The sequence below is a fragment of the Giraffa tippelskirchi genome, chromosome 12 (assembly GCF_054371585.1).
Source record: "Giraffa tippelskirchi isolate mGirTip1 chromosome 12, T2T-mGirTip1v1.2.pri, whole genome shotgun sequence".
Lineage (NCBI taxonomy): Eukaryota > Metazoa > Chordata > Mammalia > Artiodactyla > Giraffidae > Giraffa > Giraffa tippelskirchi.
The window spans coordinates 45,099,191-45,121,373 of record NC_137286.1 but is presented as its reverse complement, the minus strand read 5'-3'; the positions used below and the strand labels follow the sequence as shown (position 1 = coordinate 45,121,373).

The following is a 22,183-nucleotide window of genomic DNA, read 5'->3' as shown; positions in this document are numbered from 1 at the left end:
TTAGCTCTTTGTAAATGACAGAACAAGTAACTAAACAATCAGTAACAATCTAGAAATTCGAATAACACAAACTTGACAACTACACCATGTACACATTTTTTTCAAGAACAGACATTGATAAAAACCAACCCTGTACTGGGTCACAAGGCAAGTCTCAACAAATTTCAAAGGACTGACATAATAATGACATGCTTCCAACCAAATGTAATTAAGCCAGAAATCAGCAATAAAAAGATAACTACAAAAAAAAAAAGCTGTTTTCATATCCATTGATGATTCATACCTGAAGAAATAATATGATTATATAATGATGGTTTTTCTAACCACAGTCATTCTTTAGCAGTTGGCATTACCATTTAGTAGTTGGCATTCTACTATCAAGAATTTTTCTGTCTCCTCTATTTGTTTTCTATCAGTAAAGAGTCTTCATTTATTCAGTGGGTTGTAATCTATACTGTCATTATTTATGTTGATGCTCAAATTGTTTCATATATGGATTATATAAATATATAGAGAGATAAATATAGATTCTGGACTGGGAAAGGGAGCAGGAGTGAGGCATGACACAGGGGCATGCAGAGACTTTTGGGAGAGATGGGTATGTTCACTAAGCCGATTGTGGTGATGATATCTTACATATATCAAAGCTGATCAAATCATAATTCAAATATGTGCAGTTTATTATAGGTCAACAAAACAGCTTCAAAAAAGGCAAACTCAAGGAGCATCTAGAAGACTGAAAAGTGTTTTGGAAATTTTCCTTCACTCTAGCCGTTTGACAACAACGAGAGACAGGTTACTCGGGGCTTCCCTGGTGGCTCAGTGGTAGAAGAATCCGCCTGCAATGTAGGAGACGAGGGTTCAATCCCTGGGTCGGGAAGACCCCCTGGAGGAGGAAACGGCAGTATTCTGTCTTGGGAAATCCCATGGACAGAGAAGCCCGGCGGCCCACGGTCCACGGGGCTGCAACTGCCGGACACGACTGAGCACGAGCACAAGAGAAGGACGGCTCAATCAGTAACGTAATATGGAGGGCTGATAAGGTGTTTCTGAAGTTACCCTTCATTGGTCCGAAACAATTTATTAGCATTGTTGATTACCCAGACTTTTGAAGTTTAGTAGAATTTTCCCTATGAAACCATTTGGACCTACTGCTTTTTGTTTTCAATGAAAAGGTTCTTTCAAAACTTTGTTTATCCTATGGAAATTGAGCTATTTAACTTGTCATCTTTATGAGGATCCATTTTGTCAAATTGTTTTTCTCTACCCATTTCAGATGGTGACTGCAGCTATGAAATTAAAAGATGCTTACTGCTTGGGAAAAAAGTTATGACCAACCTAGACAGCATATTAAAAAGCAGAGACATTACTTTGCCAACAAAGGTCCGTCTAGTCAAGGCTATGGTTTTCCCAGTGGTCATGTATGGATGTGAGAGCTGGACTATAATGAAAGCTGAATGCTGAAGAATTGATGCTTTTGAACCGTGGTGTTGGAGAAGACTTTTGAGAGTCCCTTGGACTGCAAGGAGATCCAACCAGTCCATCCTAAAGGAGATCAGTCCTGTGTGTTCATTGGAAGGACTGATGTTGAAGCTGAAACTCTCATACTTTGGCCACCTGATGTGAAGAGCTGACTCATCTGAAAAGACCCTGATGCTGGGAAAGATTGAAGGAGGGAGAAGAAGGGGACAACAGAGGATGAGATGGTTGGATGGCATCACAGACTCAATGGACATGAGTTTAGGTAAACTCTGGGAGTTGGTGATGGATAGGGAGGCCTGGCGTGCTGAGTCCATGGGGTCACAAAGAGTCAGACATGACTGAGCGACTGAACTGAACTGATGCTGGGAAAGATTGAAGGTGAGAGGAGAAGGGGATGACAGAGAATGAGATGGTTGGATGGCATCACCAACTCAATGGACATGAGTTTGAGTGAACTCTGGGAGTTGGTGATGAACAGGGAGGGAGGCCTGGCGTGCTGCAGTTCATGGGGTTGCAAAAAGTCAGGCACGACAGAGCAACTGAACTGAACTGAACCCATTTCATATAAATATTCAAATATGTTTAGAGGCATGCAAATTGATCTCATAATTTAAAAAATTTCTTTTCTATCAGTGGGTTTTTCCCCATTTGTCATTTTGTATTTGTGATTTCCCCCTATTTTAATTTTTTTATCTTTATTTATTTATTTTGGCTGCACTGGGTCTTTGTTGCAGCAGGTAGGCTTTCTCTAGTTGCGGGGAACAGAGGCTATCTTCCTTGCCGTGCGTGGGATTCTCATTGCAGTGGCTTCTCTTGTTGTGGAGCATGGGCTCTAGGCCTGTAGTAGCAGTTCCAGTGCTTGGGCTCAGTAGTTGTGGCGCACTGATTAGTTGCTCTGTGGCGTGTGGGATCTTCCCAGACTAGGGATCAAACCCGTGTCTCCTGCACTGGCAGGCAGATTCTTAACCACTGGACCACGAGGGAAGACCAATCCCCCTGCCTGTTTTCTTAAGTTAGGCAGTAGTTTACTAGTTTGCTAACTTTTTCAAGATACAAGATTTTGACTAATCATTTTTCAGTTCTCTATCTCATTAATTTCTGCCCCTGTCTTTATTATACTTTTGCCTCTTGTGCTTTCATTTGGTTTACTTTGTTGTCCTTTTTCTAACTTTCCAAGCTTGCAATTTAGTTCATCTATTTTCTTTCCTTCATTTATAATGGCTTTAAAGCTATAAATTCCCCCCTTCATCACCTCATTATATGTGTCTTACAGCACCTGATTTGTTGTTTTCATTTCATTAATTTTCAAGAATCCTTTATTTCCATTTGTATTTCCCTTGTATCTGATAGTATGTTAATAGAAAGTTTTTAATTTTCCAGATGAAGGGCCTTTGTCTTTTTTTTTTTTTAATCATTCTAACTTTCTAGTTTTGTTGTACAATGATAAGAACAGTTAAAAATATTTGTACTTTTGGGGAAATACTAATGTTTTCTTTGTGACTAAACATATTGCAAAAATTAAAAAAGGGAGAAATTTCACTGAAAACAGAGTTGCAAAGTCTTGAAGGGGGTGCTCTCCTCACATGTACCTTCCTTCACAGCTTGCTTTACGTTCCTGGGCAGGAAGCTTACTTTATCACCTGATTTTCTCCTTGTTAAGCAACAGCGCAGTCAATGAGATCTGCAACTCAGCCACTCTGAACTCTTGCTTTCCTCCAATGGTCTTGGGTTTAGAGCATCCCTTCCCAACTTCTTTTTCCATATAAAGTAAGGTTGTTCTGCTATGTTTTCCAGGCTTACCTGTGGTTTGCCATAGTTTGCACGTCCTAAATTGCAATTCCTCTGCCATTCCTGAATAAGTTCATTTTGCCAGTAAAATAACTATTTTATTTTTAAGGTTGATAACATGAACTATTTTAATGAATGTAAAATGCACACTTGAGTAGATACATTATTACTGGACTAATCCTACAATGTTTCCATAAAAATTAGTTTAATTTTTCAAAGTAAAAAAAAAGAGAAAGGAAGAAAGAGATCCAGGAAATCCTTATGTTTGGAAATAAAGAAATATACTTACTAAAAAAGCATGCATCAAATAAGATAACAGAGTGGGCATTAGTATATATTTTTGAACTGAACAATAATGAAAGTTTACATATAAAAAACTTATGCAACTAAAGAAGCAATTACAGGGAAATGCACAGCCTTAACTATTCTATCTCATATGTTTTTCATTTTCACAAGTGAAAAACAAAATAAGTCCAATGAATATAGAAAGAAGAAAATTATAAAGAGCCAAAATAATGAACAAATAATAGAGAGAATCAGTAAACAAGGTTTGTTCTGTGAAAAGGCTTACCAAAAACAAGAGAAAAGGCATGAATAACTCACTATCAGGACTAAAAGAAGAAACTCAATCACATATAACATAGACATTAAAATATAGTAATAGGTTGTTATGAACAACTTTGAGCCAGTGAAATTTAAAATTTAGATGAAAGGGACAAGTTTCTTTACAAACATAGTTATAAAAACTCACTCAAAAAGACAGAAAGCCTACAGCCTTACAGTTATTTTAAAGAAATATCTGTAGTTAAAAATCTACCCATAAGGATACTATCAACACCCAAGAGCTGGTGAATTCTTCTGAGCATTTATGACAATAAAATATTCTAATTTTTAAATACTTTATTTAAAATTCCAAATTTTATGAATGATTCGAAAGTACAGAAAGACTGAACCTCCCAACTCTATGAAGCTAGCATAATTTTGGGACAGAATTCTGCAAGGGAAGTTAACAAGAAAAATTACAAGTCAATTCTCATGCATGAATGTAGCTGCAAAAAATCCCAAACAATATGTTAGCAAACCAAATCCAGTCATGTATAAAATACACTATGACCAAGTTGCACTGTTTCAGGAATGCATGGTTGGCAACATTAATAAATTAACTTATTAAAGCAAAAGAATCTTATGATTTTTCTCAAGAGCTGCTGAATAAGCATACGGTAAAATCAAATAAATATCCATTCACAATGAGATCCATTCTTTATGAAAACTCTTATCAAAGAAGGAATAAAAGGGAACTTTCCTAACCCTACAGAGGGGATATACATTAAAAAATAAACAAGCCTCCATCCAGTGGGATGAAATTTAGAAAGCTTTTCCTTTTAGATCAGGACACTACAGGGATGCCCACTCTCACTACTTCCATATGATGTGCACTGGAAGTTTAAGCCAAAGCAGCACAGCAAGAACAGTCAATGAAACAGTACAGGAGGACTGGAAAGAAGCAAGAACACTAACATTCACAAATGACACAACTGTGTATACAGAACGACTAGAAGATCTTCAGATTAACGGAGGGGGAAAGCCTCAAGAAGATGTAAAGGGCAAGGAAACAGATTTTTCCCTAGAGATTCCAGAAAGGAACACAGCCTTGCCAACACCTTGATTTTAGCCCAACGAGACCCATTCAACTTTGGGACTACAGACTGTAAGATGATAAATCTGTGTTGTTTTAAGCCACTGAATTTGTGGTTATATGTTACAGCAGAAAACAAATGCAGTGAGTTTAGGCAGACTGCTGGATATGAGGTCAGCATACAAAAATTAATTCTATTTTTATATATCACCAATAAACAGAAAATTTCAGAAAGCTTACCATTTACAATGGCATAAAAATTTTTAAGTCCAAAAAATAAATCTACCAAACTATGTCTATGATTCTGTTCAGAAAATCATAAATTATTATTATGAGAAAGTAAGGAGTAATCAAAGGACTCTTTGAGATCCCATGGAATTCTTCAGGCAAGAATACTGGAGTGAGTTGCCATGCCCTTCGCCAGGGATCTTCCCGACCCAGGGGTCAAACCCAGGTCTCCTGCATTGCAGGCAGATTCTTTACCGTTTGAGCTACCTGGGAGGCCCACAAGGAGTAAATAAATATTTGAATCATAGTCATGACTGGAAGGCAACAACACTGTCAAGATGCCAATTCTCTCCAAATGGATGTGTAACTTCATGCAACTCCAATCAGAATTCTATTTTTCCCCCCAAAGGAATTTAATAGCTGACTGTACAGTTTATATGGTGATGCAAAATTCCAAAAATAGCCAAGACACTCTTGAAGACCTATAGGATCAGAAGACTAGCGCCAGCAGACATATGAGGACTTACTAAAAACCCACTTTAAAAACAGTGAGATACTGATGCAAGGATAGGCAAATAGATCAGTCTCTCTTTGGTCTAAAGAGACTAAAAAATCCACAAGCAAGGCAATATACAGACAATTTATGACAAAAGTGGTGCTGCAGAACACTAGCGAAGGAGTCTTTCAGTAAATGGGGCCGGGGCACTGGATATCTACATGAGAAGAAATGAAATTTAAGCACTACTATACTCAACACACATAAATCATTTTCAAGTGAACAGCAGCTCTAAATGTAAAGGGCAAAACAATAAAGTTTCTGGAAAATAATATAGAATAATTTTATAATCACCAAGACATTTATCAAACAAGATATATAAAGCACTAACAAAAAAGATAAAGATAAGAAAAACTGAACTGTCATTTTAATTAAGAATCTTGTGTGTGCCAACTAGTTTAAAATAACTTGCTTGGTGGCTCAGACAGTAAAGAATCTGCGTGTGATGTGGGAGACCTGGGTTTGATCCCTGGGTTGGGAAGATCTCCTGGAGAAGGGAAATGCCAACCCACTCCAGTATTCTGGCCTGGAGAATTCCATGGACAGAGGAGCCTGGCAGGCTACAGTCCATAAGGTTGCAGAGTCGGACATGACTGAGCAACTTGCACTTTCAAGACCTGACACCTGAATATAAAGAAAAAATAAGATCCTGATTGGGCTTTCCCAGGTGGTGCAGTGGTCAAGAATCCACCTGCGATGCAGGAGACTCGGGTTCGATCCCTGGGTTGGGAAGATCCCCTGGAGGAGGAAATGGCAACTCACTCCAGTATTCTTTCCTGCGAAATCCCATGGACAGGGAACCTGGTAGGATACAGTAGAGGGGGTTGCAATGAGTTAGACACAGCTGACCACAAGCAAAAGCAAGCAAGCAAGGTCCTGATTAGCACACAAGTTAGGATAATCGTTCTCTTTGGGGATAAGGACGAGACTGGGGCAGAGAGGAGGCTTTTGAAGGTGCTAGCAATGTTCTAACTTGGGACATGGGTACAGAGGTGTTTGCTTTGATACATGTCATTAAGCTGCTGTTGGTGGGGTCCCCAGAGACCACTCCCTCATGTTCAGTGATGAAGGACCCCCAGGCATACAGTCCCAACACACAGCTAAGTTTCATTAGAACAGGTTGTAAAGGCACACCATCAGATCAGCAAGAGGAAAAGACACACCAGTCTGTAGGAATCCACGCTGGCTTTACATACTCTCTCCCTCCCAGACAGCAGGCTCTCTCTCAAGGAAAGTGTAGCTACATGTGTGCAATCGTTCTTCCCTAGGGAACTCCCCAGAGATGCAATGGTTAGGGTCTTTATCTAGGGCTGGTCACATAGGAACCCTTTAACCCCAAAATGTCAGCTTCTCAGAATGAAAGCAAGTGTTAGTGCCCCAGGTCGGCGAAAGGACCTTATTAGATTAAGAAAGGTTCCAAGAGCCAAGTTCCTAGACATCAGTCAAGGGCCAATCTTGCATGCAGGTCTTTCTAAGGATAATTCTCAGGCCTACTATGTTAACTCATTGCTACAAAGCTTATGGGCTTCCCTGGTGGCTCAGCAGTAAAGAGTACGCCTGCTAATCGCAGAAGATACGAGTTCGATCCCTGGGTTGTGAAGATCCCCTAAAGAAGGAAATGGCAACCCACTCCAGTATTTTTGCCTGGGAAATCCCATAGATAGTGCCTGGCGGGCTACAGTCCATGGGGTCACAAAAAAGAGCTGGACAAGACTTAGCAACCAAATAACAACAACACAGTTTATATGGATGTTTTCTGCACTTTTTCCCATGAAATATAATATATATTATTTCACAGTAGGGTGGAGGAGAGAAACTTAAGAGTTTGGGATTGTACACATTGCTATATTGAAGATGAATAACCATCAAGGACCAACTGTATAACACAGGGAACTCTGCTCAATGTTATGTAACAACCTAAATGGGGAAAGAATTTAAGAATAGATACATGTGTATGTGTAACTGAATCACTTTGCTGAACAACTAAAACTATCACAACATTGTTAATCAACTATACTCCAATATAAAATAAAAAGTCAAAAAAATTTTCATAATAAGAATGTTTAAAAATAGTTGACTAAAATTATATTAAATCCACTTTTAAGAGCCACAGATGAGAAGATATCAGCAATACGTATAACAAATAAATAACTACTATGTGGAATGTAAAAATAACTCCTACAAAACAAGAAAAAGACAACTCCACAAAAAAGACAGAATACTTGAAGAGTCACTTTAAAAAAGAGGAAATAGTCCATAAATACAAGGTGCTCAACTTCATTAATAATCCAGGGAACTACAACCATAAGAAAATACATACACCTACCTGATAGGCAAAAAACAAAATCACAGTATCAAATATTAGAAAGGACACGGAACAATTAAAAGTCTAATACACTGGTAGGAGTGCAACCACTTCTGAAGACCATTTGGGTTCAGATCGAAAAGTAAAACCTATACATACCCTTAGACCCAGCACGTCTACTCTTAGTTATACACAAACTAAAGAACGTGTGTAGCAGGGAGGATGTACAAGAACATCCAGAGCAACATTAATAGCCAAAATCCAAAACCAGCCCATCAAAAGCAGGATGGATAAACTAAGGCACAATCATACAACAGAATATTCTATGGCAACAAAATAAGCTTTTATTATAAATCATTAAATTATTTAAAAAATTAGAAAACCTGCGACTTCCCTGGTGGGCCAGTGGTAAAGACTCAATGTTTTCAATGCAGAGGGCACAGGTGCGACCCCTGGTTGGGGAACTAATATCCCCATGCCACACGGCATGGCCAAAATATTAAAGAAGAAAAGGAAAACATGTATCTACAATATGGAAGAATCTCACAAACATAATATTGAATCAAAGAAGAAAGACAAAGTAGAAATATAAACCATCAACCCATTTACTGAGTTCAAACCAGGCAAAACTGAATTAACTACCTTACTTACAGGTGCATACACGGATAAGTTAGTAAGACAAGAAAATTGTTATTATAAAAACCAGGAAAATAGTTATCTCCAGTGTAGGGAGGACGTTATAATGAAGGAAGCACACTTCTGGGGGTACTGATAATGTTACATTTCTTCATGTGGGTGACAGTTACACGTAATTACAGTTTTATAATTATTCTTTATATTTACATAATTTTAATATAAAGTTAAACTCTATATTCTTTATACACACACACACACAATGTACTTAAAAAAATGTACTACTCTCACACACAAATTTTTTTTGAAAAAACAGCAACAAATAACAAATAAAGCATTAATATTAAAAACACATAAAGCTCCTAAGAACTAATGATCAGGGAGTATAAATACACAGTTAACCAGAATATACACATACAAAATAATCTTACGGAAAAATGTTCAACTTTTCTAATAATTAATAGCATGAGGCAACATTTCATACCTATTAAAACAAGGAGATGGAATACAGTGATAATTCACATGATAAATGACAACCACAAAGACTGAGAAGCTACATGGAATAATTTAAAACTGGGGAAAAAACAGTAAATTATGAATACACTAAGGTTATTTAGAAATTCCAAAATTTAAATTTCATGAGAAAATAAAAACAGCTGAAGTGAGTAAAAGACGGGATTATGAGTGCAATATTTTTCTTAACATTGAGAACATGCATGGTTCATTAAGATATAGGACTTTTTAGATAAAGTAAACTCAATAGTTCCTTGATATTCTTTAAGAACAAAGTCCCTATGTTATAATCCCAAGAACCTCCACTAGCTGATTTGAACTTGTATTTTCACTCTGTGCCAGAGATCGTAGGAGGCACTAGAGGACAGAGATAGGCAAGACATAATTATGACCCTCAGTGAGCTTCTAGACTAGTAGGAAATAGACATGCCAATAAATAAATATAATAAAATGGGGTAAGTCCTACAATAAAGTTTTTTCTTAAAAGTCTTATGACTTCCCAGATGAAGGTAAAATTCAGGAAAATCATAGAGAAGCTTTCCAAAGAATACTGAATTGGATCTTGAAGGACAACTGGAACCTTTCAGACAGGGTGGAGGTTGTGAAGAGTAGTCAATGCACCATTTGTGCAAAGACTGGTGTGAACTAACAAGGGTTAGAGGAGACTGTTCAAAGCCCTCATTTTATCAAGCTACAAGCAAAGGAGATCCACAGTGGCTTTTGGCATTTTGCTCCCCAAAATACTCTGCAGTTACCCATAGACCTCTTTTTCTATCCTTTCTTCCCTTAAACAGAATAAATACAAAATACAACCCAAGTAATATACAACTGTAATGCAATCTCATGAAATTTTTCACAGAATTAGAACAAATAATTCTAAAATTCATACGGAATCATAAAAGACCCCAAATTGCCAGAGAAATTCTGAGAAAAAAGAACAAAGCTGGAGGTATTGCTCTCCCAGACTTCTGACTATACTACAAAGCCACAGAAATCAAAACAGCACAGTACTGGCATAGGAACAGACTCATAGATCAATGCACCAGGATAGAGGGCCCAGAAATAAACCCACACATCTGTGATCAATTAATTTATAATAAAGAAGGCAACAATATACAATGGAGAAGAGTCTCCTCAACAACTGGTGCTAAGTAAACAAAAAACCCAATCAAAAAATGGGCAGAAGACTTAGACATTTTTCAAAGACATACAGATGGCTAACAAGTACATGAAAAGATGCTCAATACTGCTAATTATGAGAGAAAATGCAAGTCAAAACAATGAGATAACACTTCATAATATCAGTGATATCTGACTCAAGGTATCAGTCAGAATGGCTGTCATCAAAAAGTCTACAGACAAGAAATGTAGGAGAGAAAGTGGAGAAAAGCGAGCCCTTGTATACTATTGATGGGAATGATGTAGCCATCAAGCAAAGCAATATGGAGGTTCCTCAAAAGCTGAACTACTGTGTGATCCAGCAATTCCACTTCTGGGCATATATCTAGAAAAAAATGAAAATACTAATTCAAAAAGATACATGCACCCCAATGTTCATAGCAGCACTATTTACAACAGCCAAAACATCGAAGTAACCTATTAGCAGATGAATGGATAAAAAAGATTGGTGTATACATACACACACACAGAAATAAATAATACTCAGCCATAAAAAAAAATGAAATTCTGCCATTTGCAGCAATATGGGTGAACTTAGACCATTATCCTGTAATAACATTTAATGGAGTATAATCTGCAAAAATACTGAATTGCTATGCTGTATACCTGAAACAAATACAATACTGTAAATCAACTATACTTCAAAGAAAAATATTACATATTAAAATATATAGCTAACTAGTACTACTATACTTAATAGAGTGTTTATATTTAATTTTATATATTTCCTTAAATTTTTTTTTTTTAATATTTCAAACATACAAAAAGGTACAGAAAATAGAACAATTTCCATGTACCCACCAACCAAATTTAAGAATTTAAGTTCTGTCCTGTTGTTGTTTAGAACCCATGGACTGTAGCCCGCCAAGCTCCTCTGTCCATGAGATTTCCCAGGCAATACTGGAGTGGGTATCTCCAGGGGAATATTCCAGAACCAGGGATCAAACCTGCATTTCCTGTATTGGCAGGTGAATTCTCTACCACGGAGCCACGAGGAAAGTCCAAACTCTACCCTATTTCTCTTTTAAAGGCATAAAACATTTCAGATATATTAAAAATCCTATTCACTTCTCTTATCTTCCTCTTCAGAGATTGTGACTATCCTAAAGTGGATGTGTATAATTTCCCTGCACATTGTTCTTTTACTGCACATCTAACAATACAGTCTTTTTCCAATTTTTAAACCCTGGGTTTCCTCATCAGTAAAATGAAGGCAATAGCTCCCAGTTGCTGGGAGGATGAGAAATACTATGCATAAGGTGGTTATCATGGGGACACTGAAAATGATTCAGGATCCAGAAATTTCCTCTCCTCCTACTAGACCATAAGTTACTTTTTGACAGTCAGCAGCCCGGCTAACTAAATGTTGTTTCAATTTAATTCTATTCATTATTTCACACAGAATACTCTGCCTCTCCCTTCCCCAATTTCGGCTCTCTCACCATGTCCCTTAACCTTTTTTTTTTTAAATTGAAGTCTAATTGCTTTACAATGTTGAGTTAGTTTCTGCTGTACGATAAAGTGAATCAGTTACATAAATTGCTCCCTACTCTTGACAGGGGCACAGGAGTGCTATTTATCTACGTTGTGGCACCAGGAGCTGTCAGGCTGTTGTTTTTCTCCATAACTTGTGGTCGACTCTTTTGCGAACCCATGGACTGTAGCCCGCCAAGCTAAGCTCCTCCATCCATGGGATTTCCCAAGCAAGAATACTGGAGTGGGTTGCCATTTCCTTCCCCAGGGTATCTTCCCAACCTAGGGATCAAATTCACATCTCCTGCATTGGCAGGAAGATTCTTTACCACCAGGGAAGCCCAAGCTGTCAGGTACCTGCTCCTTTTCAGGCCATTAGATGTCCAAAGTCCCAAGTAACCTAAGGGCAAGTAAGGGGTACAGGAGGAATCCCCCAGTTGTGCAAGGTGTTGGGGTCTGGCAGTTTCTAATTCAAATCCTATCTCTAGCATTTAATCACCAAACGCCCTTTCACAAAGACACTTGTTTGTGCTCTAGTCTCAATGGCTAAAGTGAGAACAATCCTATCTAGTTCTCTGGGTGGTGATAAAAGAACCCTTACTAAGTAGTAAGTACTCTATGAAGCATTTACCGGCATATACAGCATCAAGACGGTTCAATACTAACAAAAACTCCAAGATGTAAAACAGGTCATCTCCTTCATATGAGAAGGAAACTGAGGCACTTTTTAAGTAAGAGTTTGAGAGTCACAGACCTAGTATGTGCAGAGGCCGGCCTCTGAACTCAGGAAATCTGATACAGTCTGTGCCCTTAAGCATTTCCCTTTGCTGGGAGTAAGCTACAGTTTTAAGATAAAGGGGTGCCGGGCACATGGTACACAGCAGACGCTCAAAACACCACTGCCTGGCTCATGATTGTGGAAGGTCATTTAGAAAAGTACAATGTTTTGGTTTTCCCTCGGTAGAGAAACGGGGTAGTGCCAGAAATCTAGACAGTGACTGTTCTGTGCCAGGCATCAGGGTAGGCAACATGGTGGGTGCTAGGCTGGCTCTGCCCCCGACGCCCTGGGACAGCCTGGAAAAGTCAGCCTCCGCCCCCGGGCCTCTGTTTCCGCATCTGAGGATCCCTGTGCGTCTCTTCTCCCTCACGCTGCTCGCGGGACCGGAGGACTCCGGACTCTGGCCTAGCCGAACGGAGGCAGACAACGGGAGGAACCGGAGAGACCTCCCTCTCCATCCCTGGGCCGGCTGGCCAGGAACGGAGCTGGGCCAGGCGGACAACGCGTAAGTCAGCGTGCGCGGGAACTCACCTCTCCTACAGTCTGGAAGCGGGCGGAACCAGGATCTAAACTACCCGCGTCGCGGCCACAGCCCCGGCGCCCCGCGCCAGCTCATTTCGCGCCGGAAGCCGACAGATTCCGATTGGCTGCGTCCAGAAGAAGCCGACCAATACTGTCCCTCGGTGGCACCTGTCCCCCGCCCCGTGGGCTGCTGGGGAGGGATCCACGTACAGGGCCGAGAGGGGCACGTATTCCCATAGCCCAATCAGAGCCCGGAATTCGAGGTCAGGTGACTACGGTTAATCCCCCGGGCTTCCGGCCTTGGCAGAGTCCTTTGTTTTTAGTGAATTAAAAGTGTGTTGCAAAAGGCTGTCAATGAGAAAGGCTCCCGGAACCCGACTGTGGCTGAATTGAAAACCCCCGCGTTTAAGGGGAGCCTGAGATTTTTGAGTTCCCATAGGCCCCGCCAAGACTCTGCGCTCCGGTCTTTTTGGTTCTGTCTCTGAGACTTTGACTCCAGTCCTCTCCACCTGCTTGGTAACGCTGGCCTCTACCCCACACAGTATCTTCTGAGTGAGCAACTGGAGATTGTCATTGATGGAGAAAAGGGTGTCAAACTCATATGCATCCAGGGATATGTGCAGTAGCTGAGTGAAAACCCGTGCTGAGGTTCCAGGTGATTTTTTTCCATCAGGGGACTGTGGGCCCTCTGATGCCAGATTTTCTTTACTTCCTAAAAAAATTAATTTTATTTCTCCTTAAAAAAAAAAAAACACTGAAAAATCTGTTTCAGTCCTATTTTGTGAGTGAAATATGCTAGGTTTTTTTCCTTTTTCTAAAATTAGAGTAAAATGGCTTTACAATGTTGTGTTAGTTTCTGCTGTACAACAAAATTGAATCAGCTGTATGTATACACATATCCCCTTTCTCTTGACTCTCCCTCCTTCATCCCCACCCCTATGGCACCCCTGTAGGTCATCACAGAGAACAGAGTTGAGCTCACTATGCTATAACAGCAGCTTCCCATTAGCTATCTAAATCTGTTTTTTAAATGTTCAGAAACAAAGCTGAACGAGACAATCAGAACACATCGCTGTTGAAATACTCTAGGAAAAAAGCAAGAGCAAATAGCAAAATGATCAAACAGGAAGCAGGATAGGGATAAAGAACAAAGAGTGAATAATTTACCAAAAGAATAAAGTGGTAACTTTTAAATTCAAAGGGTACCACAAGTAGGATCCTCTCTCAGAATTCAATAAAGTCTGACGCTCAGCTAAAATCGCCTAAACCACACACTGCCTGAATTCTCCTTTTGCTTTTCTCTTCACTGTCTTTCAACTTTGTGCTCTTGTCCAGTGCCAGGCATTGTGCCAGGCCCTGGAGAGTGTTCTTATGGAGCATACATTCTTTTAGACATCTTTTGAGGAGGCAGACACTTGTACACTTTATGAAGGCAACACAAGCGGTAACAATGCTGACCTATGTTACAGAGGTACCTAGGAGGGCAGATTTGTCAGGTTAGGTGAGGATTTCAAAAGGTGTGCTGATAGCTGAGAGATAAATAGCATGTGTGATCTGTAGGCAAAGGCCGGAAGACGAAAAACTATGTAAGGTAGTTTTAAGAAACTATCAGAAAAGGGAGAAATAGAGAGAAATTACACATTAGAGGAAACAGATGACACACCTCAGTTTGGACTTCACTCTGAAGACAAATAGCAATTGTTGGTTTTGGGGGCAAGTGAGATAGGGAGACGTTTGTGTACTACTCTTAAGTAAAATCAATGATTTTATATATATGTATATAGCTATGTATACATATATATAAATAAATGTATCTCCACCACTCAAGTTATATACCATTTCCAGCACCCCATAAGATTCCCTGGTGGAACTTCCTTTGTGGAGTTAATTTCTGCCCTTTTTTTTTTCCTGAACATAGTATCTTCAAGCTTCATCTGTCTGTGTACCAGTAGTTCATTCTCTTTTATTACTGTGTAATGTAGAGGAAAACTGGAAAATTTTTAAATGGTCTAAAAACATGAGTTCTGAAATGGTTTAAAACTTGAGTATCCGGTGAAACCATGGTGCTGCTAGCACACTCTTCTGGGATATCTGACTTGATGAGTGTTCCATACCTTTCATTGTCATGGAAATAACTTAGTTTTTTAAAAAAATCTATCATTGTGTATAGAAATGCAAATTGTGTTGAGTGCAATGTATTTTATTATTGCACTGTGGGTTTGATCAGTTCTGCCAGGTTTTGCATCTATTTGTAAAACATTTCATTATTCCTCATTTATTATGTGCCTGCCTGCAGTACTTTGAACTTTTCTTTGAACTTGGTATTAATATCTTCCTGGATCTCAATAATTAATGACTTAAATATTAATAAAACCTTTGATATGTTCATTTTATATCTGTGTGAGAGCCTTGATTAAACTAGATTTTTTTTTTCTTTGTAACATTTTCATTTTTTTTTAAAATAAATTTATTTATTTTAGTTGGGGGCTAATTACTTTACAATATTGTAGTGGTTTTTGCCATACATTGACATGAATCAGCCATGGGTTTACATGTGTTCCCCATCCTGAACCCCCCTCCTACCTCCCTCCCCATCCCATCCCTCTGGGTCATCCCATTGCCCCAGCCCTGAGCATTTGTCTCATGCATCGAACCTGGAAAGGTGTTCTGTTTCACATATGATAATATACATGTTTCAATGCTATTCTCCCAGAATGTCCCACCCTCACCTTCTCCCTCAGAGTCCATAAGACCGTTCTATGCGTCTATGTCTCTTATTCTGTCTCGCATATAGGGTTATCGTTACCATCTTTCAAATTCCATATATATGCATTAGTATACTATATTGGTGTTTTTCTTTCTGGCTTACTTCACTCTGTATAATGGGCTCCAGGTTCATCCATCTCAATAGAACCGATTCAAATGTATTCTTTTTAATGGCTGAGTAAACTAGATTTTTAAAATTACTCTTTAACAATAGTCTGCAGATGTGTGAACTCACTACAGTTTATTTATCCATTCATCTGCTGATGGTCATTTTAATTTTTTCCCTTTGCCTATTATAAAGCTTCTATGGATGCCTTTGTATAAATCTTTTTGTGAATAAATGTATTAATTTTTCTTGGTAAGTATCAAGGAATGGAATTTCTGAGTCATGGAGTAACTTTGGTGAAAACGGACTTGTTTTCAAAGTGATTGTACCATTTGACACTCCCACCACCGCCATATGAGTTTCTTACTTTCTGCATCCTTGCCAACACTGGGAATTGTCAATCTTTTTCATTTTAGCTATCTGTAGTTATTCTATGTTATCTCATTGTGGTTTAATTCACCATTACCATAGAAGGTTTTTATAAGGACTGAATAAATTTACATTTTAGAAAATTCTTTCTGGCTCTTATGTAGAGAATGATACTTGTACACCAAAGCTCATAGCAGCATTATTCACAATAGCCAAAATGTGGAAAGAAGCCAAGTGTCCATTGGCAGATGAATGCATAAACAAATGTGGTATATACATGCAAAGGAATATTATTTGATCTTAAGAAGGAATGAAATTCTGATATATGCCAATATGCCACAACATGAATGAACTTTTCATACTATTCATGGAGTTCTCAAAGCAAGAATACTGAAGTGGTTTGCCATTCCCTTCTCCAGTAGACCACGTTTTGTCAGAACTCTGCACCATGACCCGTCTGTCTTGGGTGGCTCTACACAGCATGGCTCATAATTTCATTGAGTTAGACAAGGCTGTTGTCCATGTGATCAGATTGGTTAGTTTTCTGTGACTGTGGTTTTCATTCTGTCTGCCCTCTGATGGATAAGGATAAGAGGCTTAGGGAAGCTTCCTGATGGGAGAGACTGACTGAGGCGGAAACTGAGTCTTGTTCTGATGGGCGGGGCCATGCTCAATAAATCTTTCATCCACTTTTCTGTTGATGGGCGGGGCTGGGTTCCCTCCCTGTTGTTTGACCTGAGGCCAAACTGTGGTGGAGGTAATGAAGATAATGGCAACCTCCTTCAAAAGGTCCCATGTGTGCAATGCCACACTCAGTGCCCCCTACCCCACAGCAGGCCACCGCCAACCCATGCCTCTGCCTGAGACTCCTGAACACTCACAGGCAAGTCTGGGTCAGTCTCTTATGGGGTCACTGCACCTTTCTCCTGGGTCCCGGGGCACACAAGGTTCTGTTTGTGTCCTCCAAGAGTCTGTTTCCCCAGTCCTGTGTAAGTTCTGGCGGCTCTGTGGTGGGGTTAATGGTGACCTCCTCCAAGAGGGCTTATGCTGCACTCAGGTCTACTGCACCCAGAGCCCCTACCTCTGCATCAGTCCACTGCTGACCCATACCTCCACAGGAGACACTAAAACACAGTTCTGGCTCAGTCTCTGTGGGGTCTCTGTGTCCTGGTGTTCACCAGGTTTGTTAGAGCCCTCCAATCGTCTCTGGTAGGTATGGGGTTTGATTCTAAATGCGATTTCGCCCCTCCTACTGTCTCGCTGGGGCTTCTCCTTTGCCCTTGGATGTGGGGTATCTTTTTTGGTGTGATCCAACATTCTCCTGATGATGGTTGTTCAGCAGCAAGTTGTAATTTTGGAGTTCTCCCAGGAGAAGATGAGTGCATGTTCTTCTACTCAGCCATCTTAAAAGGCAAGATGGGTGAGGGTGTTTGCTATGACCAGTGCGTTCTCTTGGCAAAACTTTTTTGCCTTTGGCCTGCTTTGTTTTGTACTCTGAGGCCAAATTTGCCTGTTACTCCAGGTATCTCTTGACTTCCACTGGAATGGGTGAATTTAACTCAGATGACCATTATATCTACTACTGTGGGCAAGAATCCCTTAGAAGAAATGGAGTAGTCATCATAGTCAACAAAAGAGTCCAAAATGCAGTACTTGGATGCAATCTCAAAAACGACAGAATGATCGCTGTTCGTTTCCTAGGCAAACCATTCAATATCACAGTAATCCAAGCCTACGTCCTGACCAGCAATGCTGAAGAAGCTGAAGTCGAATGGTTCTCTGAAGACCTACAAGACTTTCTAGAACTAACACCCCTCAAAAGATGTCCTTTTCATTATAGGGGACTTGAATGCAAAAGTAGGAAGTCAAGAGATACTTGGAATAATGGGCAAATTTGGCCCTGGAGTACAAAATAAAGCAGGTCAAAAGCTAACAGAGTTTTGCCAGGAGAACGCACTGGTCATAGCAAACACCCTCTTCCAACAACACAAGAGAAGACTCTACACATGGACATCACCAGATGGTCAACACCAAAATCAGATTGATTATATTCTTTGCAGCCAAAGATGGAGAAGCTCTATACAGTCAGCAAAAACAAGACCGGGAGCTGACTGTGGCTCAGATCATGAACTCTTTGTTGCCAAATTCAGTCTTAAATTGAAACAAGTAGGGAAAACCACTAGACCATTCAGGTATGACCTAAATCAAATCCCTTACGATTATATAGTGAAAGTGAGAAATAGATTCAAGGACTTAGATCTGATAGACAGAGTGTCTGAAGAATTATAGACGGAGGTTCATGACATTGTGTAGGAGACAGGGATCAAGACCATCCCCAAGAAAAAGAAATACAAAAAGGCAAATTGGTTGTCTGAGGAGCCCTTACAAACAGCTGAGAAAAGAAAAGATGCAAAAGGCAAAGGAGAAAAGGAAAGATATGCCCATTTGAATGCAGAGTTCCAAAGAATAGCAAGGAAAGATAAGAAAGCCTTCCTCAGTGATCAATGCAAAGACATACATCTTCATGATATAAAGAAAATGACCAAATATTACTGGGAAGAATAAAGAAAGATTTGGATTGAGGAATATATTTCATATTCTTAAAAGAAAGGTTTAAATATAGCAAAGATATTTCTTCCTTTATTAGTGAGTCTAATAAAATTCCAATTAATATACCACAAGAATATTTCACAAAACTCAACAAAAACACTTCATTGGACAAAAGCATGAGGCAAGAATACAAAATAACAATGGGATGGGAACTAGCATTAGAAATATTATAATCATATTAAGTGTAACTAATTTAAACGGCATGGTATTCAACTTTGAAAAGGAAAAACCAAAATATAATGTTTAGTGTGCAATGAGAGAAACGTAACAAAATAAAGAAAGTAGAAGTGAAAAGCAAAGGAGAAAAGGAAAGATATTCCCATCTGAATGCAGAGTTCCAGAGAATAGCAAGGAGAGATAAGAAAGCCTTCCTCAGTGATCAATGCAAAGAAATAGAGGAAAACAACAGAATGGGAAAGACTAGAGATCTCTTCAAGAAAATTAGAGATACCAAGGGAACATTTCATGCAAAGATGGGCTCGATAAAGGACAGAAACGGTATGGACCTAACAGAAGCAGAAGATATTAAGAAGAGGTGGCAAGAATACACAGAAGAGCTGTACAAAAAAGATCTTCACAACCCAGATAATCATGATGGTGTGATCACTCACCTAGAGCCAGACATCCTGGAATGTGAAGTCAAGTGGACCTTAGAAAGAATCACTATGAACAAAGCTAGTGGAGGTGATGGAATTCCAGTTGAGCTATTTCAAATCCTCAAAGATGATGCTGTGAAAGTGCTGCACTCGATATGCCAGGAAATCTGGAAAACTCATTAGTGGCCACAGAACTGGAAAAGGTCAGTTTTCATTCCAATCCCAAAGAAAGGCAATGCCAAAGAATGCTCAAACTACCGCACAATTGCACTCATTTCACACACTAGCAAAGTAATGCTCAAACTCTCCAAGCCAGGCTTCAACAGTATGTGAACCATGAACTTCCAGATGTTCAAGCTGGATTTAGAAAAGGCAGAGGAACCAGAGATAAAATTGCCAACATCCGTTGGATCATCGAAAAAGCAAGAGAGTTCCAGAGAAACATCTACTTCTGCCTTATTGACTATGCCAAAGCCTTTGACTGTGTGGATCACAACAAACTGTGGAAAATTCTGAAAGAGATGGGAATACCAGACCATCTTATCTGCCTCCTGAGAAATCTGTATGCAGGTCAAGAAACAACAGTTAGAACTGGACATGGAACAACAGACTGGTTCCAAATCAGGAAAGGAGTACGTCAAGGCTGTATGTTGTCACCTTGCTTATTTAACTTATATGCAGAGTACATCTTGAGAAATCCTGGGCTGGATGAAGTACAAGCTGGAATCAAGACTACCAGGAGAAATATCAATAATCTCAGATATGCAGATGACACCACCATTATGGCAGAAAGCAAAGAAGAACTAAAGAGCCTCTTGATGAAAGTGAAAGAGGAGAGTGAAAAAGTTGGCTTAAAACTCAACATTCAGAAAACTAAGATTGTGGCATCCAGTCCCATCACTTCATAGCAAATAGACGAGGAAACAATGGAAACAATGACAGACTTTATTTTGGGGGGCTCCAAAATCACTGCAGATGGTGACTGCAGCTGTGAAATTAAAAAATGCTTGCTCCTGGGAAGAAAAGTTGTGACCAACCTAGACAGCATATTAAAAAGCAGGGACATTACTTTGCCAACAAAAGTCCATCTAGTCAAAGCTATGGTTTTTCCAATAGTCATCTATGGATGTGAAAGTTGGACTATAAAGAAAGCTGAGCGCCGAAGAATTGGTGCTTTTGAACTGTGGTGTTGGAGAAGACTCTTGAGAGTCCTTTGGACTGCAAGGAGATCAAACCACCTAAAGGAAACCAGTCCTGGATATACATTGGAAGGACTGATGCTGAAGCTGAAGTTCCAGTACTATGGCCACCTGATGTGAAGAAGTGACTGATTGGAAAAGACCCTGATGCTGGGAAAGATTGAAGGCAGCAGGAGAAGGGGACGACAGAGGATGAGGTGGTTGGATGGCATCACCGACTTGATGGACATGAGTTTAAATAAGCTCTGGGAGTTGGTGATGGACAGGGAAGCCTGGCATGCTGCAGTCCATGGGGTCACAAAGAGTCGCACATGACTGAGCAACTGAACTGAACTGATGAATGAACTTCAAAAACATTATACTAAATGAAATGTCAGTCACAAAAGGACAAATATTTTATGATTCCACTTATATGTGGTACTTAGAATTCAGAGAGAGAGAGTAGAATAATGGTTATTAGGATTTGGGGGTGAAGAGGTGTCATGAGGAGTTACTGTTATTAAACAGTGTTTCTATTTGGGGTGGTGATAAGTTCTTCAGTTGGACAGTAGTGATGGGTGCACAACAATGCAAATGTAATTAATGCCATGCAACTGTATATTTAGAAATGGTCAATATGGTAAATTTTATATCACATATGCTTTAACACACACACAGACACACATACAGGCACAAGGCTGGTATTCCAGGTCTGAGAACTCAGCAGTGGCAGTTCTTGTCTCAAGTATAACTGCAGAATTTTAATTTTTGAAAGTGACTGAGTGATGGCATGGAAAGAAGTCATGCCATTCGAAGAAGAATTTATTACTTATGTTTCCCAAGGAACACCACATGGGGCCACATGAGGAAGCACCAGGTTTGGTCAGGAGTCAGAAAGGAGCAAGGGGAATGCCTCAGTCAAAGCCTTTACCAGGGTTTCTCCAGGAAAGGGCAGGTATATCAGGGAATATAGTGGGTTAGCCAAGAGGTTCTAAGAAACTTCCAACCCAATAGTTTAGCATCAGCTAGTTTAAAGAATTCTTTTGAACTTTAGGGCTTTGGGGCTGTCCCTAAATGTCTGGTACCTGGCCTTGATTTAGATCCCAGAGGAGCGCTAGGCAAATTTGGCTGTTAGTTTGGCCTTGTGATTAGTAGACATTAAATAGACGAATGCAGAATCTAAGAAAACAGAGCAACCCCTTTCCACCTAGAGGCATTTTCCAAGAAGCCAGTGGCCTCAGCTACACATGTTATGCGTAAAATAGCAGCTTCCATAGCTTCACTATATATCCTTTCATATCTTTTTACATTTGTACATTTGGGAATGGTAACCTTTAATAGTATTAATTACATAATTTAAAATAAAAAGCTAGAGGTTGCAATGGTATTGTATAAGCCTTAGTAAGAACAAATCCTATTATACCAAATACATTAAATTTTCAAAGTATGTAAGATAAGTATATTT

General features: G+C 39.5%; 1 protein-coding gene across 12 annotated transcripts in view; it reads right to left on the bottom strand.

Annotated features, from left to right (window-relative positions):
- Nucleotides 1-13,205, bottom strand: part of BLM (BLM RecQ like helicase) — an 85,926-nt gene extending 72,721 nt beyond the window's left edge. For all 12 annotated transcript variants that reach the window (XR_014070466.1, XR_014070470.1, XR_014070467.1 and 9 more), the window contains exon 1: nucleotides 13,103-13,205. The gene's annotated coding sequence lies outside the window, so the exon portion shown is untranslated. The remainder of the gene's footprint in view (nucleotides 1-13,102) is intronic.
- Nucleotides 13,206-22,183: the final 8,978 nt, after the last annotated feature.